Source organism: Hyperolius riggenbachi, chromosome 1 (genome assembly GCF_040937935.1).
Source record: "Hyperolius riggenbachi isolate aHypRig1 chromosome 1, aHypRig1.pri, whole genome shotgun sequence".
Classification (NCBI taxonomy): domain Eukaryota; kingdom Metazoa; phylum Chordata; class Amphibia; order Anura; family Hyperoliidae; genus Hyperolius; species Hyperolius riggenbachi.
The window spans coordinates 149,188,022-149,209,076 of NC_090646.1; the positions used below are offsets into that span (position 1 = coordinate 149,188,022).

The 21,055-nt window shown below is 51.8% G+C and overlaps 1 long non-coding RNA gene across 1 annotated transcript in view; it reads left to right on the top strand.

Moving 5' to 3' along the window:
* The first annotated feature begins 1,564 nt into the window (after positions 1-1,564).
* The window catches only part of LOC137568267 (uncharacterized), a 51,507-nt gene continuing 32,016 nt past the window's right edge, over positions 1,565-21,055 (top strand). Inside the window, exon 1 of the long non-coding RNA XR_011030978.1 lies at positions 1,565-2,252. This is a non-coding gene — a long non-coding RNA (uncharacterized lncRNA). The remainder of the gene's footprint in view (positions 2,253-21,055) is intronic.

A 21,055-nucleotide genomic window follows, 5' to 3' on the forward strand; every position in this document is an offset into this window, starting at 1 on the left:
ATCTGGAACAGTTGGTGAGCTAAGTCTAATTCTGGGAATACACCATTAGATTTTATGTTAGATAGATGGTTCAATAGATAATATCCGACATGTTCGATCTTATTTTCAATTGCTTTTCTGATCGATTTCTGATAGAAGTGAATGAAAATTGATAAGAAAAGATAAGTAAAAAATAAAAAATATGATCGGACAGTAAATCGACTGAAAAATCTCATTGTGTATTCCCAGCATTATGCTAGGTACACACCATACAATTTTCTGTTAGATTTACCCGCCAGATAGATTTTTATCTGGCAGGTAAATCTAATCTAAGGGCCCATTCACACATAGAAGCGCAAAACGCCGGCGATTTTTGCCAACATTTTGCGGGAGTGATTTTTCTGCGATTTCATGTGGAAAAATCACTGAACAGTGCAGTGATTTTTCCGTGATCGCGTTTAGCGCTTCTATAGCACTGAAACGCAATCGCCCGGAAATCGCCTGAAAATGGTGCAGGCTACACGTTTGTGTTTCGCGTTTTTGAGCGATTTGCAGTAATCGCCCAAGTAAGAACGGGACCATAGGGCTTTCAAAAGCGCTAGTGTTTGAGCGTTTTGCCAAAATCGCCCAGGTGTGAATGGGCCCTTACAGAAAACTGTATGGTGTGTACCTAGCATAAGTCTAAAGCTGTGGCCCCCTGAGGCTTTTTTACCGGCCCCCCACACGCAAAATGTATTACTTATAGATGCGGTCAGCTACAACCTTTAAATATTGGTGGTCCGCATATAGAATAGCAGTGCTGGCACCAGCCTTCCACGTGGAAGCCAGAAAGCAGTAATTCTCTGGTTTCCAATCAAATTCCACATCAGGTGACACTGCTGTCCAATTGGTTTGCAGGATGTCACCTGGGTATGCGTCACTGTCTGGCCTGCAAAGACTTCATTTTATGTATACTCCGGTGTAATGTCAGAAATTGCAGCCCGAATGCAGCCCTGCACGCAGAAGATGAAACGTCATCGTGTACTAGAGCATCGGGCTACACGTCTTCAGTACGCGACAATTAAAAGCGCATTCCCGTTTTTATGCAGCTGAATTGTGTATAAACGTTCCGCCCACCACCGCTGACATTAGCATACTAACCTCCTGCAGCCCTCCCTGATATCCTCCATATCATAGAAGGTAGTAGATATAAAAAGTGTTTCAAAGACTTTTGATAATTAATTGGCATTGAATTAGAGAGGCAGTGGCGAGCAAGGGGTGGAGTATGCGGCGAAGGGGTGGAGTATAATGAGATAAACAGAGCAATATTAAAATACACAGATTCTTTACACTACACCGTAAGCGAATTGAACTGCAACGTTGGAGGATGACGTAGCACGCACGTCCCATAGCCGCATGCGCAGAACCCACAGAGCTGCAAAATCTGTAGGGCTGCAAACGCTGACACTACACCGGCCCCCCAACAGTTTGAAGTATGTTGACCCCTTGACCCAAAACGATTGGTCTAAAGTGACAAGTGAAGTGGTGCTGCACGTTTGGGTCGGCAGCGTGCCCAGCAGTTCGCATTCCACACACAAAATTAGCATTCTGAGAATGAGCCCCGTTCTGTTAGCGTGGACTGACTGCCTCGCTACCTGCGTTTCTATGGTGATTGACGAAGCATCCCACCCTCACCCAATCCGCTCGGCTCTGGGAGCTTCTTGGCGGTGCCAGAATGAGTACGAGAGCAGGATTGACGCACTGCGGGGAAGCACGCGGCACTCTCTTGCCCGGGGTCCGGGGACTTTCCCCTAGGCTGGGTCATGAGGAACTGACGTCCCCTGTGCGTGGCCTAGACGACAGGTCTTCAGAATGCCTGACAACAACATGGCCGCGCAGACTTTATATAGCCTGCGACTATCTGTATTTCCCAGTCACGGTGATCCCCAGCGCAACAACACGAAACCACAGAACTAGTCGCATAAGCTGTTATAACAAGTATTGATAACAATGCGGCACAGCAATTATATTAGGGAACAGTAATGCGCTGCTAAGAGTAAAGTGAAAGTATACATGTGAGACACGCAATGCAGCATGGGAAACGAATACCAAACTAGGCAAATAAGGAACGACCGAGTCCGCCCTCTCAATGAGGTTACTCATTTGGGCGTTTGCACAATAAAGTGTGAGGCGTGTCTGCCCCTCCTCCTGCAGAATAGGCTGTCTGTAGTGTGACGTGTAACGAGCAGTTCCAGTTGTTGTAGGGCAGCACTGAATGAATAGCACCAAACATGGTAACTAAAGATTGCTGAAACTACTGAGGAATCAGCCTTTCTGCGACTAGCTTTCAGATTATTGTAATCATATAATCATATTATCTGACACGTTAGTTTCCTTTGCTCCTTCTACTTGCAGCTGGGCTGTGGGAATGTCAGCTCAGCATTTTTGTGCAGTGGCTGGTGCACTCCCACAGGAAGTGACTGAAAGTGTTTGGGCCCTTTTCCACTAGCAATCGCTAGTGTTCGTGCTGAACGCAATCGCTAACGTTTGCGCTGAACGCTAGCAAAAGTGCTAAATTTCATGGCGATTACCCGACGTTTGCAATCGCGATTATGCTATGCACTGCATAGCAAAATCGCGGCAATAATCTCTCCGCGGCGTGATCGAGTAAAAACGAATCGTGGTAGTAGAAATGACCAAACCGCAATTCCTATGTTAAATAGCAAACCATTGCGATTTGAAAATCACTAGCAGTTTGTGATTTTGCGATTCAGCAATCACGCTAGTGGAAAAGCGCCCTTACAGGTCTCACTTGCTGCCTGTGCTTTGGGATGTCACACCTTTTGATCAAACTGCGCAAAACATGTTTCTTTGTGATCCACGCGGGTTAACCTAATATTGTAAAAACTCTGTAACGAAAAAAAGCTCCCCTGGGGGGTACTCACCTCCGTAGGGGGAAGCCTCTGGATCCTATCGAGGCTTCCCCATCCTCCTGTGTCCCACAACAGTCTCGCAGGCTTTCCCCATCCTCCTGTGTCCCACAACAGTCTTGCTGCAGCCCACTGAACGCCCAGCCGACAATTTGTCACGCTGTGCAATATTTACCTTTTCTGGCTCTAGTGGGGGCACTCTGCTCAGAAATAGCTGATCTCTGTCGGGTCCGTTCTACTACGCAGCCGCAGAAGACTTGCGCCTGCGCAGTAGAGCGGACCAACAGTGATTGGCTATTTCTGCCTATCTCCGAGCGGAGAACAGATCCTGGGCTGGAGCCGGGAAGGTAAATATTTACCTCAATGCCGTTTGGGGAGCTTTATCGCCGCCACCGTGGAAAACAGGAGGACGGGGGAAGCCTTGATAGGATCCGGAGGCTTCCCCCACCGGAAGTGAGTACCCCCCAGGAGAACTTTTTTTAGTTACAGATTTTCTTTAAAGGGAAACTGAGGCTCCCATCCTAAAGTCCCAGGCATTTGTCTGAAATTGGTAAATGATGTCTAATTTTTGTGTGTAATGAGGGGCAGCGACTGTAGCCCACGTCACCGTGAGGGTGTCCATCTTGCAGCTGTCAATGCCACACAGCTGCAGTTTAAAGTGCCTGCGAGTGCAGCGGGTTCCCGGCTGCTAGTGCATAGAGTTGGGCCGAACCTCCTATTTTAGGTTCGCGAACTTCCGCGGAAGGTTCGGTTCGCGTTAAAGTTCGCGAACCGCAATAGACTTCAATGGGGATGCGAACTTTGAAAAAAAAAATAATTATGCTGGCCACAAAAGTGATGGAAAAGATGTTTCAAGGGGTCTAACACCTGGAGGGGGGCATGGCGGAGTGGGATACATGCCAAAAGTCCCGGGGAAAAATATGGATTTGACGCAAAGCAGCGTTTTAAGGGCAGATATCACATTGAATGCTAAATGACAGGCCTAAAGTGCTTTCAAACATCTTGCATGTGTATACATCAATCAGGTAGTGTAATTAAGGTACTGCTTTACACTGACACACCAAACTCACCGTGTAACGCACCGCAAACAGCTGTTTGTGTAGTGACGGCCGTGCTGGACTGGTGCGCACCATGGCGAGAGTGCAGGTTTTGGTGGCTTTACAGCCCATATGGTCGCCTGGCTGATGTAGCTGAATGACAGAACAGTGACTGTCCAGCTGATCAAATTTGGTCTGACCACAATGAGGCAACGACCTTATTATCGTGGGTGTGCCCCCCGAGACACTCATCTAGGCGCCGGTCATTGCTTCATTGTGATACGCAAGCCCCTTCACCACGGCAAGGTAATGATCACGAAGGGGAATGGGCGCATGTACATGCAGGGGCGTAGCAATAGGGGGTGCAGAGGTAGCGACCGCATCGGGGCCCTTGGGCCAGAGGGGCCCCGAAGGGTCCACCCTCTATCACAGTATTAGCTCTCTATTGGTCCTGTGCTGGTAATAATCACTTCTATAGATGCTTTGAATAGTAGTAATCCTTAACACACTGTTCCCCAACCCCTTCTTGCACCTCTGACACTGGGGTTGTCCTTAGCAGGTTTTGGTGCGCGTATCAATTGTTATGTATAGAGTGCTTGGGGGGGCCCCATGTAAAACTTGCACCGGGGCCCACAGCTCTTTAGCTACGCCACTGTGTACATGCCTTTTCTTTTGTTGTTGCAGCTGCCCGCAGTGCAGCCAGAAAAATTAGGCAGTCATGTACACGCACCAGAAAAATTATTACAGCGGCCGCTGCTAGCAGCGGCCTAAAAAATTCAGCAATCCGCCTGGAGTCCCGGACCCTGTTGGTGGTGGCGGAGAAGGTAGTCAAGCGGCCTGCAGGCAGACATGCTGTGTGGAGGGACTGGGAGCGACTTAGTCTTCTTGGGGCAGGCCAGGCAGCGAGTCACACGGCGTGCAGGCAGAGATGCTGTGTGTGCGGGGACTGACTTAGTCTTGGGGCGGGCAGCAGCCCTCCGGGATCCATGCCTCATTCATTTTGATAAAGGTGAGGTACTTAACACTTTTGTGACTTAGGCGACTTCTCTTCTCTGTGACAATGCCTCCAGCTGCGCTGAAGGTCCTTTCTGACAGGACGCTTGCAGGAGAGAAGTTGGATGGCAAATTGGGACAGCTCTGGCCACAGGTCAAGCCTGCGCACCCAGTAGTTCAAGGGTTCCTCATCGCTGTTCACAGCAGTGTCTACATCCACACTTAAGGCCAGGTAGTCGGCTACCTGCCGTTCCAGGCGTTGGTGGAGGGTGGATCCGGAAGGGCTACGGCGAGGCGTTGGACTAAAGAACGTCCGCATGTCCGACATCACCATGAGATCGCTGGAGCGTCCTGTCTTTGACTGCGTGGACACGGGAGGAGGATTAGTGGCAGTGGTACCTTGCGGGCGTTGTGCCGTCACATCACCCTTAAAGGCATTGTAAAGCATAGTTGACAGCTGGTTCTGCATGTGCTGCATCCTTTCCACCTTCCGGTGAGTTGGTAACAGGTCCGCCACTTTGTGCCTGTACCGAGGGTCTAGTAGTGTGGCCACCCAGTACAGGTCATTCCCCTTGAGGTTTTTTATACGGGGGTCCCTCAACAGGCAGGACAGCATAAAAGACGACATCTGCACAAAGTCGGATCCAGTACCCTCCATCTCCTCTTGCTCTTCCTCAGTGACGTCAGGTAAGTCAACCTCCTCCCCCCAGCCGCGAACAATACCACGGGAAGGTTGAGCAGCACAAGCCCCTTGCGATGCCTGCTGAGGTTGTTCTCCTGCCGCTGTCCCCTCCTCCTCCTCCTCCTCCCCCAAAGAAACAACTTGCTCATCATCCTCTGAGTCTGACTCGTCTTCTGCACACGACTTCTCTTCTTCCTCCTCCTCCCCCCTCTGTGCTGCCGCAGGTGTTGAGGAAACAGCTGGGTCTGATGAAAATTGGTCCCATGCCTGTTCCTGCCGTAACGGTTCCTGGTCACGCTCATTCACAGCTTCATCCGCCACTCTACGCACAGCACGCTCCAAGAAGTAAGCGTAGGGAATTAAGTCGCTGATGGTGCCCTCACTGCGGCTCACCAGGTTGGTCACCTCCTCAAACGGCCGCATGAGCCTGCATGCATTTTCCATCAGTGTCCAGTTGTCGGGCCAGAACATCCCCATCTTCCCAGACTGTTTCATTCTACTGTAGTTGTAGAGGTAGTGGGTCACGGCTTTCTTCTGTTCTAGCAGGCGGGAGAACATGAGCAGGGTCGAGTTCCAGCGAGTCGGGCTATCGCAAATGAGGCGTCTCACCGGCATGTTGTTTTTGCGCTGAATTTCCGCAAAGCGTGCCATGGCTGTGTAAGACCGCCTCAAATGCCCACAGAACTTCCTGGCCTGCTTCAGGACATTCGCTAAGCCAGGGTACTTTGCCACAAATCTTTGAACCACTAGATTCATGACATGTGCCATGCAGGGTATGTGTGTCAGCTTCCCCATATGCAAAGCGGCAAGCAGATTGCTGCCGTTGTCGCACACCACGTTGCCTATCTCCAGGTGGTGCGGGGTCAGCCACTCATCCACCTGTTTCTTAAGAGCAGCCAGGAGAGCTGCTCCAGTGTGACTCTCCGCTTTGAGACAAGACATGTCTAAGATGGCGTGACACCGTCGTACCTGGCATGCAGCATAGGCCCTGCGGAGCTGGGGCTGTGTAGCTGGAGAGGAGAACTGCCACTCAGCCAAGGAGGAGGAGGACAGCGAAGAGCATGTAGCAGGAGGAGAGGAGGTGGCAGGAGGCCTGCCTGCAAGCCGTGGAGGTGTCACAATTTGGTCCGCTGCGCCCTGCTTGCCATCGTTCACCACCAGGTTCACCCAATGGGCTGTGTAGGTAATGTAGCGGCCCTGCCCGTGCTTGGCAGACCAGGCATCCGTGGTCAGGTGTACCCTTGACCCAACGCTCTTCGCAAGAGATGACACCACTTGCCTCTCAACTTCACGGTGCAGTTGGGGTATGGCCTTTCTCGAAAAATAAGTGCGGCCTGGCATCTTCCACTGCGGTGTTCCGATGGCCACAAATTTTCGGAAGGCCTCAGAGTCCACCAGCCGGTATGGTAACAGCTGCCGAGCTAACAGTTCCGCCACGCCAGCTGTCAGACGCCGGGCAAGGGGGTGACTGGCCGAAATTGGCTTCTTCCGCTCAAACATTTCCTTCACGGACACCTGACTGCTGCTGTGGGCAGAGGAGCAGGAACCGCTCAAGGGCAGAGGCGGAGTGGAGGAGGGTGCCTGTGAAGGTGGAAGGGAGAAAGCGGCAGAAGCAGATAATGCACCTGATGGAGGAGGAAGAGGAGAAGGAGGGTGGCTTTGCTTTTGTGTGCTGCTGCTGCTTTTGCTCAGGTGGCCATCCCATTGCTGTTTGTGCCTTTTCTCCAGGTGCCTTCGTAAGGCACTTGTCCCTACGTGAGTGTTGGCCTTTCCACGGCTCAATTTTTGTTGGCAGAGCGAACAGATGGCTTTGGTCCGATCTGAGGCACACACATTAAAAAATTTCCACACCGCTGAGCCACCCTGGGATGTGGGCACTATGGGGACCTCAGCAGCTGATGCTGAAGGGCAAGTTGGCTGGCTGTACATAGGTGGCGATACATGGTGCCGGACTCTGCCACCAGCTGTTTCTGACGAAGAGCTGCCCCAGCTTCTTTCAGCAACTTCTCTCCTCCTACTACTCTCTGACTCCCCATCTGAACTGTCCCCCTCTTCATCTCCTCTATTGAGAACATACAGAGGATCCCTATTACCGTCATCATCGTAGTCATCCTGCCCAGCTTCGCTTGCCTCAGACAAATCCAAGCACCATCAGTAGGTCCTTCATCCTCCTGACACGTTACATCCATAGTGTTGCCGCGTAACTCAGACATATGAGCTGGTGAAAATTCATCTGGCTGTAACAACAATGGCTGTGCATCAGTGATTTCACCACTAAATAATTCTTGCGAAGTGTCAAACGCAGCGGAAGTGGTGCTAGTAGTAGCGCTGGTGGCTGAGCAAGATGAGGTGTTCTGTGTCGCTAAATACTCAACCACGTCCTGACAATCTTGGGAGGTGATGGGACGTGCCTTCTTCCGAGCACTGTACTGTGGGCCAGGTCCACACGAAATTACGTACACAAAAGATGCTGGTTGCCCGGCACTCAGTGGTGGGGGAAGGAAAGGTCTGCTGCACCTGTATTCGTAAACAATCCCGTCCCTTTGAATCTTGCTGCAACCTGGATCCTTTGCATATAGAAGCGTGCAAGCAGGCTAAAGGATCAACACTTTGTAAACAGTACACATAGAACAGTCCGTGCACCACTTCTTCTAACACATTTATTCCTCCAGTGTTGCAATGTCAGCAAATAGATTGGCACAAATACATGACAGTTTCAGGTTGCAAAACATCTTTGTAGATACATCTGACCTGTGCCTGGATGGGTGCGGGAGGGTGACCAGGGGGAAGTAGGACTGCGCGACAGCCGTTTCGCGCCGGGCGGCGCTTGCTCACGTGCAGTAGTCCTTGGGCAAATGGCGGCGTGTACGGGCTTCCGTGATGTTACTCGGAAGCCCCGCCCACCACGCGCGCCATTGGCCCCTGTATGCTGGAGCGTGATTGTGTGGGAGAGTGGGTGGGAGGAATCCAGCCTATGACGTCTCTTGCGCTTGTGGTTGCCATGCCATTCAGGCACTCGTGTGCTAATGTGACAGATCGCCGTAACTTGGCGAATATTAGTGACATGTGCAAATTCATGTAAACATATGGTGCTCATGCTCATTACCACATCGTGACCTAATCATTTTTCAAAGTTAATACATCAAAACTTAACATGCTAAAACCTATGTGCATTCGTTCTGCCTATGATGTACATACCACCTCACATTGTGTCAGAATGATTGTCAGCTTTGTGCCTGAGATCCCATCTGCTTTTTATTTGTAAAAAAAGCCTTTATTAGACTATATATCTAAAACTACCCTTCTCACCTGTTAAAATCACCTGAGACTGGGATAAAGTGCGAAAGACAGGGACATGTTTATGGACAAGCGTATCACATAACCCTCCAGGTCTGCCCCACCTCCAATGGGAGAGGGAGCAGTGTATCCTCATATTCTCATCCCCACTTGACCAAACTGGTCCTATTCGTATATTCCCATTTCAGGGAAACGTACATTTGGGGGCAAGGGGAGGGGAAGGAGAGGAAGTAGATAATCTTACGTCCCTCACCTTATATGTTGGAGGGTACACGCTTCTATATATTTCTTTTGTACAGAGGGTCATCTGGTATTGAACCGGGGTTAAAGATCATTACGATCTGAGGAGAGGGGGAAATAAGGGGAGGGCCTATCCTCCTTCTCCGGGGGCAGCAACTCCCCTGAGACACACATGTATTGCGGGTCACACGGCGGTGCAACTGCGTGGCGGTTCCGCCCTGGGGGGAGGGGGGTGACGCCGTGAGGCCAATACGGCATCTCACTGAGCACCCCCCACACCCTTCCAGGGTAACGGACGGGGGCATGACCTCCCCTCTTCCCTAGGACCACCTTAGTCCCAAGAAACCACCCGCAGATCGAAGCACCCGCCTGACCCCATTTCACCCCACAAGTACCCCACTAAGGCACCACACCATCCAAGTCTGGATCCTATGGGGAGTAAATACCCCTAGGTCCCGACCTGTACCCATCGGGCCTCACTGACCCATAGAAGAGAGTGGGGATAAAGAGGGAGAAGAGGACAGTGACCGGGGAGGGAAAAGGGCTCTGGGCACCAGAGGCAACTTCCTGCACCCAACACCTGAAGGGGAGAGGGCACGTGGAAAGGGATGTCCACTGCGGGGTCGGGCCGGGGAAGGGACAGCACAAATCCTGGGGGCACTGAAGGGGCAGGGGAAGGGGCCGGTTGATTACTAGGGGTCAAGGAAGCAGGATAGCTCCAATCTGTCATTAAGGCCAACGGGTCCCATCGCCTCTGTGCGTAAGATCAATCGTGATTCACGTCGGGTTAATTCCTGATCTCTGTTGCCTCCTCTTCTGGAGTTAGCAACATGTAGGAGTCCTGCAAACCTTAGGCAACTAGCCCTGCCTCCATGTGACCCCCTGATGTGTTCAATCAGGCGTGGGCAACCCTTCCCTGACTTTATGGACTTGAGATGTTCTCCCACCCTCTCCTTCAATGGCCTGGTTGTTTTGCCTATGTAGAAAAAGTGACATGGACAGAGAATGGCATAGGAGACAAACTTGGTCTGACATGTAATGAAGGCCTTCACCTCCCATTGAATACCCCCCAATCTTAGATTTGTACCCTCCAACATCTGCGGGCAGTATTTACATCTGCCACACCTGTGATTTCCCTTGGGGCGTTCCCCAGTCAACCAATTGGTTGGTGTGATGGAACGGTATTCACTGCGTGTCAGGATATCTCCCAAGGTGGGGGCCCTCCTGTACACCACACGTGGGGGATCCGGAAATATTTTCTGTAGAGTCGGGTCTCGGGTTATGAGAGACCAATTCTTCTTCACAACCTGTGAGAGTTTCCTGGCCATTGGAGTATAATCAAAAGTGTACGTGGTCGTACCCCCCCCATCAGACTTGGATTGTCTGGCCAGAAGGGGTGCCCGCTCCCTCCCTCCAGCTCTCTCTCTGGCTCTCTCCAACTCCATCTCTTGGTAGTCCCTCGCCCGTAGGCGTGCCGTAAGCTCCCTCGCCTGGATTTCAAAGGTCTCTTGGTTGGTGTTGTTGCGTCTGAGGCGCAGGTACTGGCCGTATGGCAGGGATGATTTAACATGTTCAGGATGATAACTGCTTCTGTGCAGCAGTGAATTAACGGCTGTGGGCTTCCTGTAACCCTCACAGATCAACCTTGCCCCATCTGGTTTAACCAGAATATCCAGGAAACAAACCCCTCTGTCATTGGTTTCAGACGTAAACCTCATGTTAATCCTGTTGACGTTTAGGTACTCCATGAACCCTCCAAATTCCTCAACTGTACCCTGCCACACGACCAGCACATCGTCCACATAACGCAACCACACCTTGATCTTCCCACGAAAAGGGTTTGAAGAACCCATCACGTAGTCCTCCTCCCAGGCTCCCAAAAAGAGCCCAGCATAGGTACATGCCACAGAGGTTCCCATGGCCGTCCCGGAGGTCTGGTGGTACCACCTTCCATCGAACAAGAACGCATTATGCGTCAAGACATACCTGAGACATTCGCACAGGTAGTCTTTGTACCCTGTGTCCTTGTTGGTCCTGTCAAGATAGCGACGCACTGCCTTGATACCTGCCTCATGGGGTATACGGCTGTACAGGCTCTCCACATCGATGGTGGCGAGCCTGCACCCCGGTCGCCAAACCACACCCTCAACGATGTTTATTGCGTCCAGCGTATCTGCCAGATAGCTGGGGACCCCTCCAAGGAGGGGACGCAACAGATGGTCCAGGTAGCGGGAGAGTCGCTCCGTTAGGGACCCACACCCCGACACTATGGGCCTGCCCGGGGGGTTTACCATGGACTTGTGCAATTTGGGAAGGTGGTACCACACTGGATACCGGGGGGACACAGGTAATAGGTCTATGGCCAACCTCTGTGACATGTACCCCAGCTCGACTCCCCGCCTTAGCAAAGTGCGGAGAGTCGCCTGGTATTTCGTGGTGGGATTGCGGTCCAGGCGCTCGTATTGATCGCCATTCTCCAGCTGCCTGTAAGCTTCCCTCGTGTAAGCCTCTCCCGACATTATCACCACATTTCCCCCCTTGTCCGCCTGCTTCACCACCAGGTCCCGACGTTGCTGGAGCCATCTCATGGCCCGTCTCTCTGTGCCACTCAAATTGTCTGGTACCTTTTCGTAACAGAGGGCCTTCATCTCGTCAGCGACCTGGTGGAAAAACTGATCTATTGGCGAACCAGGGGGGATCTGCACAGCCTGGGTGGACCTGCACGCCCGGAAGGCCCCCGGGTTGCCCAAACTCAAATGGAGGCCAGGGGAACTGCTATCATCCAGAGAACAATCTCCACCCTCCTCCCACAGCTCCTCCAGTATCCGGAGTGCCTCCATCTCCGCCTGGTCCCAATCCACCACGGGACTAAACCCCAATGTGGAGTCTGGGATTGCCGTCATCGTGGGGCCTCCATCACTCTGTCCTTGGAGCCCCTTATCCCCATTGCTGTGTATCTGTTTCAGCATCATTTTCCTAGTTGTTTTATAAAGATCTATAAAAAAGTCCACAAAGTCAAAGTCCTTAGTGGGTGAAAATCCCAGGCCCTTTTTGAGAAGGGTCAGGCATGATCCCGGGATTTCTTCCCCGGTCAAATTGACCACCTGCAATTCCCCCACATCATCTCCCTCTCTCCCTCCCCCTATTCCCTGGTCCTCCTCTTCTTGGTGCCGCTGCTCCCCTGGGTGTTGCTGACTGCTAACGGGGAGTCCCAGGTCACTGTCCTTTCCATATTTGTTCCGCCCTCTGCCTCCTCGGCGGACTCGTTTCCTAAAGGGGTCGAGGCACATTGTTTGGGGGTTGGTTGCTTGGGTTTGGGCTCCGGATTACCCCTTTGTTTTTTCTTTTTGTATTGCTTGGGTTTTGGACGCTTGGCTCCTCTATCGTCCTCCGTGTCTGACCCAGAGTCTGTTGTCCAATACCCTTTGCCCCTTTTAGGGGGGACCCCTTTGTTTGGAGTGCCTCCCTGACCCCAATTGAATATCTTCCCCTTCTTTAAAGTCGTCCTGGTCCCGATGATACTTCCTTAACTTCCTCGCCTTCAATTCGTTTTGTATAGGTAAGATCTTTTTTTCTATTTTGGTGATAATTGCGTCGAAGTTTTCTCCTGTTGTTGTATCATGCAACAACTCTCTGGTCTCCTGTAGCTCCCCGGAGATCTTATTGTGCTCCGCCACCGTCCGTTCCCTCACAATCTCTTGCAGGGTCCTACAATAATTCAGGTGGGCCGTCTCCCACTTTTCCATAAACTGCTTGTCCTCCCGATACTCTGATGGCTCCCTGTACGATCTAAAACCCCGGGCAATATATCCAGCTTCCTTGTACTTATTGAGCGTGGTTGCGGTCCAAAACAACTTGGTCTCCCTCTCACACAAACTTCCCAGTCTCAATTCCAACACCCTGGTCACTACCTCCCGATTGGCTGGTGCAGGACTAACGCTGTGATCAAAAATAGTACTTGCTCCAGCGCGACCTTCCGATACGCCTTGGCTGATGAGTGGATAATCTAGGGAGGAATCACTGTCACTCCCTGATGTTTGTAGCTCCACACCCGGTGTTCCCCCTTCCGCATACATCAATGCAACTGGTGCTCAGGGCTATAGTGATAATTCGGTACACAAAAGATGCTGGTTGCCCGGCACTCAGTGGTGGGGGAAGGAAAGGTCTGCTGCACCTGTATTCGTAAACAATCCCGTCCCTTTGAATCTTGCTGCAACCTGGATCCTTTGCATATAGAAGCGTGCAAGCAGGCTAAAGGATCAACACTTTGTAAACAGTACACATAGAACAGTCCGTGCACCACTTCTTCTAACACATTTATTCCTCCAGTGTTGCAATGTCAGCAAATAGATTGGCACAAATACATGACAGTTTCAGGTTGCAAAACATCTTTGTAGATACATCTGACCTGTGCCTGGATGGGTGCGGGAGGGTGACCAGGGGGAAGTAGGACTGCGCGACAGCCGTTTCGCGCCGGGCGGCGCTTGCTCACGTGCAGTAGTCCTTGGGCAAATGGCGGCGTGTACGGGCTTCCGTGATGTTACTCGGAAGCCCCGCCCACCACGCGCGCCATTGGCCCCTGTATGCTGGAACGTGATTGTGTGGGAGAGTGGGTGGGAGGAATCCAGCCTATGACGTCTCTTGCGCTTGTGGTTGCCATGCCATTCAGGCACTCGTGTGCTAATGTGACAGATCGCCGTAACTTGGCGAATATTAGTGACATGTGCAAATTCATGTAAACATATGGTGCTCGTGCTCATTACCACATCGTGACCTAATCATTTTTCAAAGTTAATACATCAAAACTTAACATGCTAAAACCTATGTGCATTCGTTCTGCCTATGATGTACATACCACCTCACATTGTGTCAGAATGATTGTCAGCTTTGTGCCTGAGATCCCATCTGCTTTTTATTTGTAAAAAAAGCCTTTATTAGACTATATATCTAAAACTACCCTTCTCACCTGTTAAAATCACCTGAGACTGGGATAAAGTGCGAAAGACAGGGACATGTTTATGGACAAGCGTATCACATAACCCTCCAGGTCTGCCCCACCTCCAATGGGAGAGGGAGCAGTGTATCCTCATATTCTCATCCCCACTTGACCAAACTGGTCCTATTCGTATATTCCCATTTCAGGGAAACGTACATTTGGGGGCAAGGGGAGGGGAAGGAGAGGAAGTAGATAATCTTACGTCCCTCACCTTATATGTTGGAGGGTACACGCTTCTATATATTTCTTTTGTACAGAGGGTCATCTGGTATTGAACCGGGGTTAAAGATCATTACGATCTGAGGAGAGGGGGAAATAAGGGGAGGGCCTATCCTCCTTCTCCGGGGGCAGCAACTCCCCTGAGACACACATGTATTGCGGGTCACACGGCGGTGCAACTGCGTGGCGGTTCCGCCCTGGGGGGAGGGGGGTGACGCCGTGAGGCCAATACGGCATCTCACTGAGCACCCCCCACACCCTTCCAGGGTAACGGACGGGGGCATGACCTCCCCTCTTCCCTAGGACCACCTTAGTCCCAAGAAACCACCCGCAGATCGAAGCACCCGCCTGACCCCATTTCACCCCACCAGTACCCCACTAAGGCACCACACCATCCAAGTCTGGATCCTATGGGGAGTAAATACCCCTAGGTCCCGACCTGTACCCATCGGGCCTCACTGACCCATAGAAGAGAGTGGGGATAAAGAGGGAGAAGAGGACAGTGACCGGGGAGGGAAAAGGGCTCTGGGCACCAGAGGCAACTTCCTGCACCCAACACCTGAAGGGGAGAGGGCACGTGGAAAGGGATGTCCACTGCGGGGTCGGGCCGGGGAAGGGACAGCACAAATCCTGGGGGCACTGAAGGGGCAGGGGAAGGGGCCGGTTGATTACTAGGGGTCAAGGAAGCAGGGTAGCTCCAATCTGTCATTAAGGCCAACGGGTCCCATCGCCTCTGTGCGTAAGATCAATCGTGATTCACGTCGGGTTAATTCCTGATCTCTGTTGCCTCCTCTTCTGGAGTTAGCAACATGTAGGAGTCCTGCAAACCTTAGGCAACTAGCCCTGCCTCCATGTGACCCCCTGATGTGTTCAATCAGGCGTGGGCAACCCTTCCCTGACTTTATGGACTTGAGATGTTCTCCCACCCTCTCCTTCAATGGCCTGGTTGTTTTGCCTATGTAGAAAAAGTGACATGGACAGAGAATGGCATAGGAGACAAACTTGGTCTGACATGTAATGAAGGCCTTCACCTCCCATTGAATACCCCCCAATCTTAGATTTGTACCCTCCAACATCTGCGGGCAGTATTTACATCTGCCACACCTGTGATTTCCCTTGGGGCGTTCCCCAGTTGAACACATCAGGGGGTCACATGGAGGCAGGGCTAGTTGCCTAAGGTTTGCAGGACTCCTACATGTTGCTAACTCCAGAAGAGGAGGCAACAGAGATCAGGAATTAACCCGACGTGAATCACGATTGATCTTACGCACAGAGGCGATGGGACCCGTTGGCCTTAATGACAGATTGGAGCTATCCTGCTTCCTTGACCCCTAGTAATCAACCGGCCCCTTCCCCTGCCCCTTCAGTGCCCCCAGGATTTGTGCTGTCCCTTCCCCGGCCCGACCCCGCAGTGGACATCCCTTTCCACGTGCCCTCTCCCCTTCAGGTGTTGGGTGCAGGAAGTTGCCTCTGGTGCCCAGAGCCCTTTTCCCTCCCCGGTCACTGTCCTCTTCTCCCTCTTTATCCCCACTCTCTTCTATGGGTCAGTGAGGCCCGATGGGTACAGGTCGGGACCTAGGGGTATTTACTCCCCATAGGATCCAGACTTGGATGGTGTGGTGCCTTAGTGGGGTACTTGTGGGGTGAAATGGGGTCAGGCGGGTGCTTCGATCTGCGGGTGGTTTCTTGGGACTAAGGTGGTCCTAGGGAAGAGGGGAGGTCATGCCCCCGTCCGTTACCCTGGAAGGGTGTGGGGGGTGCTCAGTGAGATGCCGTATTGGCCTCACGGCGTCACCCCCCTCCCCCCAGGGCGGAACCGCCACGCAGTTGCACCGCCGTGTGACCCGCAATACATGTGTGTCTCAGGGGAGTTGCTGCCCCCGGAGAAGGAGGATAGGCCCTCCCCTTATTTCCCCCTCTCCTCAGATCGTAATGATCTTTAACCCCGGTTCAATACCAGATGACCCTCTGTACAAAAGAAATATATAGAAGCGTGTACCCTCCAACATATAAGGTGAGGGACGTAAGATTATCTACTTCCTCTCCTTCCCCTCCCCTTGCCCCCAAATGTACGTTTCCCTGAAATGGGAATATACGAATAGGACCAGTTTGGTCAAGTGGGGATGAGAATATGAGGATACACTGCTCCCTCTCCCATTGGAGGTGGGGCAGACCTGGAGGGTTATGTGATACGCTTGTCCATAAACATGTCCCTGTCTTTCGCACTTTATCCCAGTCTCAGGTGATTTTAACAGGTGAGAAGGGTAGTTTTAGATATATAGTCTAATAAAGGCTTTTTTTACAAATAAAAAGCAGATGGGATCTCAGGCACAAAGCTGACAATCATTCTGACACAATGTGAGGTGGTATGTACATCATAGGCAGAACGAATGCACATAGGTTTTAGCATGTTAAGTTTTGATGTATTAACTTTGAAAAATGATTAGGTCACGATGTGGTAATGAGCACGAGCACCATATGTTTACATGAATTTGCACATGTCACTAATATTCGCCAAGTTACGGCGATCTGTCACATTAGCACACGAGTGCCTGAATGGCATGGCAACCACAAGCGCAAGAGACGTCATAGGCTGGATTCCTCCCACCCACTCTCCCACACAATCACGCTCCAGCATACAGGGGCCAATGGCGCGCGTGGTGGGCGGGGCTTCCGAGTAACATCACGGAAGCCCGTACACGCCGCCATTTGCCCAAGGACTACTGCACGTGAGCAAGCGCCGCCCGGCGCGAAACGGCTGTCGCGCAGTCCTACTTCCCCCTGGTCACCCTCCCGCACCCATCCAGGCACAGGTCAGATGTATCTACAAAGATGTTTTGCAACCTGAAACTGTCATGTATTTGTGCCAATCTATTTGCTGACATTGCAACACTGGAGGAATAAATGTGTTAGAAGAAGTGGTGCACGGACTGTTCTATGTGTACTGTCCACACGAAATTACATTTACACGACCTCGCGCAGACCTGCCGGGTGGCCTTCCTCTGGCTCTGGCACTACCTCTTTCTCTACCTGTTTTGTCCATATCGGGTATGCATGGAGTGGTATATCACACTGCGTGCACTCACGTAGGTAGGTGGGTTCACTTAACTGCACAGGTATGCGCACTGATGCGGTGGGTTCACTGAACAGAACAGGTATACAGTGGCGGGTTCACAGAACAGGTATGCAGTGGCAGGTTCACTGAACACAACAGGTATGCAGTGGCAGGTTCGCTGAACACAACAGGTATGCAGTGGCGGGTTCACTGAACAGGTATACAGTGGCGGGTCCACTGAACAGAACAGGTATGCAGTGGCGGGTTCACTGAACAGGTATACAGTGGTGGGTCCACTGAACAGAACAGGTATGCAGTGGCGGGTTCACTAAACAGAACAGGTATACAGTGGCGGGTTCACTAAACAGAACAGGTATACAGTGGCGGGTTCACAGAACAGGTATGCAGTGGCAGGTTCACTGAACACAACAGGTATGCAGTGTCGGGTTCACTGAACAGGTATACAGTGGCGGGTCCACTGAACAGAACAGGTATGCAGTGGTGGGTTCACTGAACAGGTATACAGTGGCGGGTCCACTGAACAGAACAGGTATGCAGTGGCGGGTTCACTAAACAGAACAGGTATACAGTGGCGGGTCCACTGAACAGAACAGGTATGCAGTGGCGGGTTCACTGAACAGGTATACAGTGGCGGGTCCACTGAACAGAACAGGTATGCAGTGGCGGGTTCACTAAACAGAACAGGTATACAGTGGCGGGTTCACTAAACAGAACAGGTATACAGTGGCGGGTTCACAGAACAGGTATGCAGTGGCAGGTTCACTGAACACAACAGGTATGCAGTGGCGGGTTCACTGAACAGGTATACAGTGGCGGGTCCACTGAACAGAACAGGTATGCAGTGGCGGGTTCACTGAACAGGTATACAGTGGCGGGTCCACTGAACAGAACAGGTATGCAGTGGCGGGTTCACTAAACAGAACAGGTATACAGTGGCGGGTTCACTAAACAGAACAGGTATACAGTGGCGGGTTCACAGAACAGGTATGCAGTGGCAGGTTCACTGAACACAACAGGTATGCAGTGGCGGGTTCACTGAACAGGTATACAGTGGCGGGTCCACTGAACAGAACAGGTATGCAGTGGCGGGTTCACTAAACAGAACAGGTATACAGTGGCGGGTTCACTGAACAGAACAGGTATGCAGTGGCGGGTTCACAGCACAGGTATGCAGTGGTGGGATTACAGAACAGGTATGCAGTGGTGGGTTCACAGCACAGGTATGCAGTGGTGGGTTCAATGAACAGGTATACAGTGGCGGGTCCACTGAACAGAACAGGTATGCAGTGGCAGGTTCACTGAACAGGTATGCAGTGGTGGGTTCACAGCACAGGTATGCAGTGGTGGGTTCACTGAACAGGTTTGCAGTGGTGGGTTCACAGCACAGGTATGCAGTGGTGGGTTCAATGAACAGGTATACAGTGGCGGGTCCACTGAACAGAACAGGTATGCAGTGGCAGGTTCACTGAACAGGTATGCAGTGGTGGGTTCACAGCACAGGTATGCAGTGGTGGGTTCACAGAACAGGTATGCAGTGGTGGGTTCACAGCACAGGTATGCAGTGGTGGGTTCAATGAACAGGTATACAGTGGCGGGTCCACTGAACAGAACAGGTATGCAGTGGCAGGTTCACTGAACAGGTATGCAGTGGTGGGTTCACAGCACAGGTATGCAGTGGTGGGTTCACAGAACAGGTATGCAGTGGTGGGTTCACAGCACAGGTATGCAGTGGTGGGTTCAATGAACAGGTATACAGTGGCGGGTCCACTGAACAGAACAGGTATGCAGTGGCAGGTTCACTGAACAGGTATGCAGTGGTGGGTTCACAGCACAGGTATGCAGTGGTGGGTTCACTGAACAGGTATGCAGTGGTGGGTTCACAGCACAGGTATGCAGTGGTGGGTTCAATGAACAGGTATACAGTGGCGGGTCCACTGAACAGAACAGGTATGCAGTGGCAGGTTCACTGAACAGGTATGCAGTGGTGGGTTCACAGCACAGGTATGCAGTGGTGGGTTCACTGAACAGGTATGCAGTGGTGGGTTCACAGCACAGGTATGCAGTGGTGGGTTCAATGAACAGGTATACAGTGGCGGGTACACTGAACAGAACAGGTATGCAGTGGCAGGTTCACTGAACAGGTATGCAGTGGTGGGTTCACAGCACAGGTATGCAGTGGTGGGTTCACTGAACAGGTATGCAGTGGTGGGTTCACAGCACAGGTATGCAGTGGTGGGTTCACAGCACAGGTATGCAGTGGTGGGTTCACAGCACAGGTATGCAGTGGTGGGTTCACAGCACAGGTATGCAGTGGTGGGTTCACAGAACAGGTATGCAGCCAGACAGGAACAAGTTAAGCCTAACTAATCTTTCCCCGAGAGACAGTCTGCAGCAGCTCGCCCTACTCTCACTAACGCAGGCAGCACACGAGTGACCGTAATGGCCGCCGCTGCCTGCCTTATATAAGGGGGGGGTGGGGCTCCAGGGGCTAGTGTAGCCTAATTGGCTACACTGGGCCTGCTGACTGTGATGTAGAGGGTAAAAGTTGACCCTCCATGTGCATTATGGGGCGAACCGAACTTCCGCAAAGGTTCGCCTGCGGGACGCGAACGCGAACCACTGAAGTTCGCATGGAACCGTTCGCAGGCGAACCGTTCGGCCCAACTCTACTAGTGCATTCCAGGAGATGCAGTCTTTTATGCCTTTATATCTCCTGGCTGGGAAATGTATCGGCATGCACTAGTGGCCGAGCATGGTACATCTTCCAGCATACACCATCCAACCCGATTAAGGCTATGCTGCAGTCTGCCCAGTAGTGTGCCCAGCACAAGCGGCGCAGGCATGGCCGAACCCACACAGGCACAGTGCTGCCGCACGCGTGCCAGAAGAGGAGTGCGGCCTTGATCAGATTGCAAGCTATTGTTGGTAAACTTACTGGGGAGGGGATGACATGATGCTGAGGCAAGCCTTATAAGGATTCCCTCTCTTTAGGTAAGTGTGATTTTTGTAGTTTGTTATGCCTCAGCAGAAGCAGTTTGTTTTGGTGCACGGCAACAGGTAATATGGGTGTCAGCAATTGCCGGACCCTAAATTACTTCACCCTCTGCTATGACTCGAAGGGGGAATAGTATTAAATGCCGCCGGAATTTGAGCAGCTGCAGGGTGAGCCGTCACCTCACCGGCGGGATAATAAGTACGCTTAAACTTACCCAGGGCTTCTTACAGCCCCCTTCAGGCTGTGAGGTCCAGGGATGCTAACCGGATGAAATCAGAATGAGTTTCATTCGGATTTCATCCAGGTCTTACATCTTCTTTAACCTGTCCCACGGCGCGTCCCACTCTGCGTTGCAAACCACGTCACGTGACTACTACGTTTCCTCCTTCAACGCAGAAGGAGGAAGTGTTTGTAATCCTGTGACCGCGGCTTGGAACACAGAGTGGGATGCGTCATGGGACAGGTTAAAGAAGATGCCTGCTGAGTAAGTTTAACCCCCTCTCACACACCCGCTCAGGTGCTTTAATTACCTAGATGAAATCCGAATGAAACTCATTCGGATTTCATCCGGTGAGCATCCCTGGTGAGGTCCCTCGCCGTCTCCCAGGGCTGCTTCAATTCTCCATTGGCCA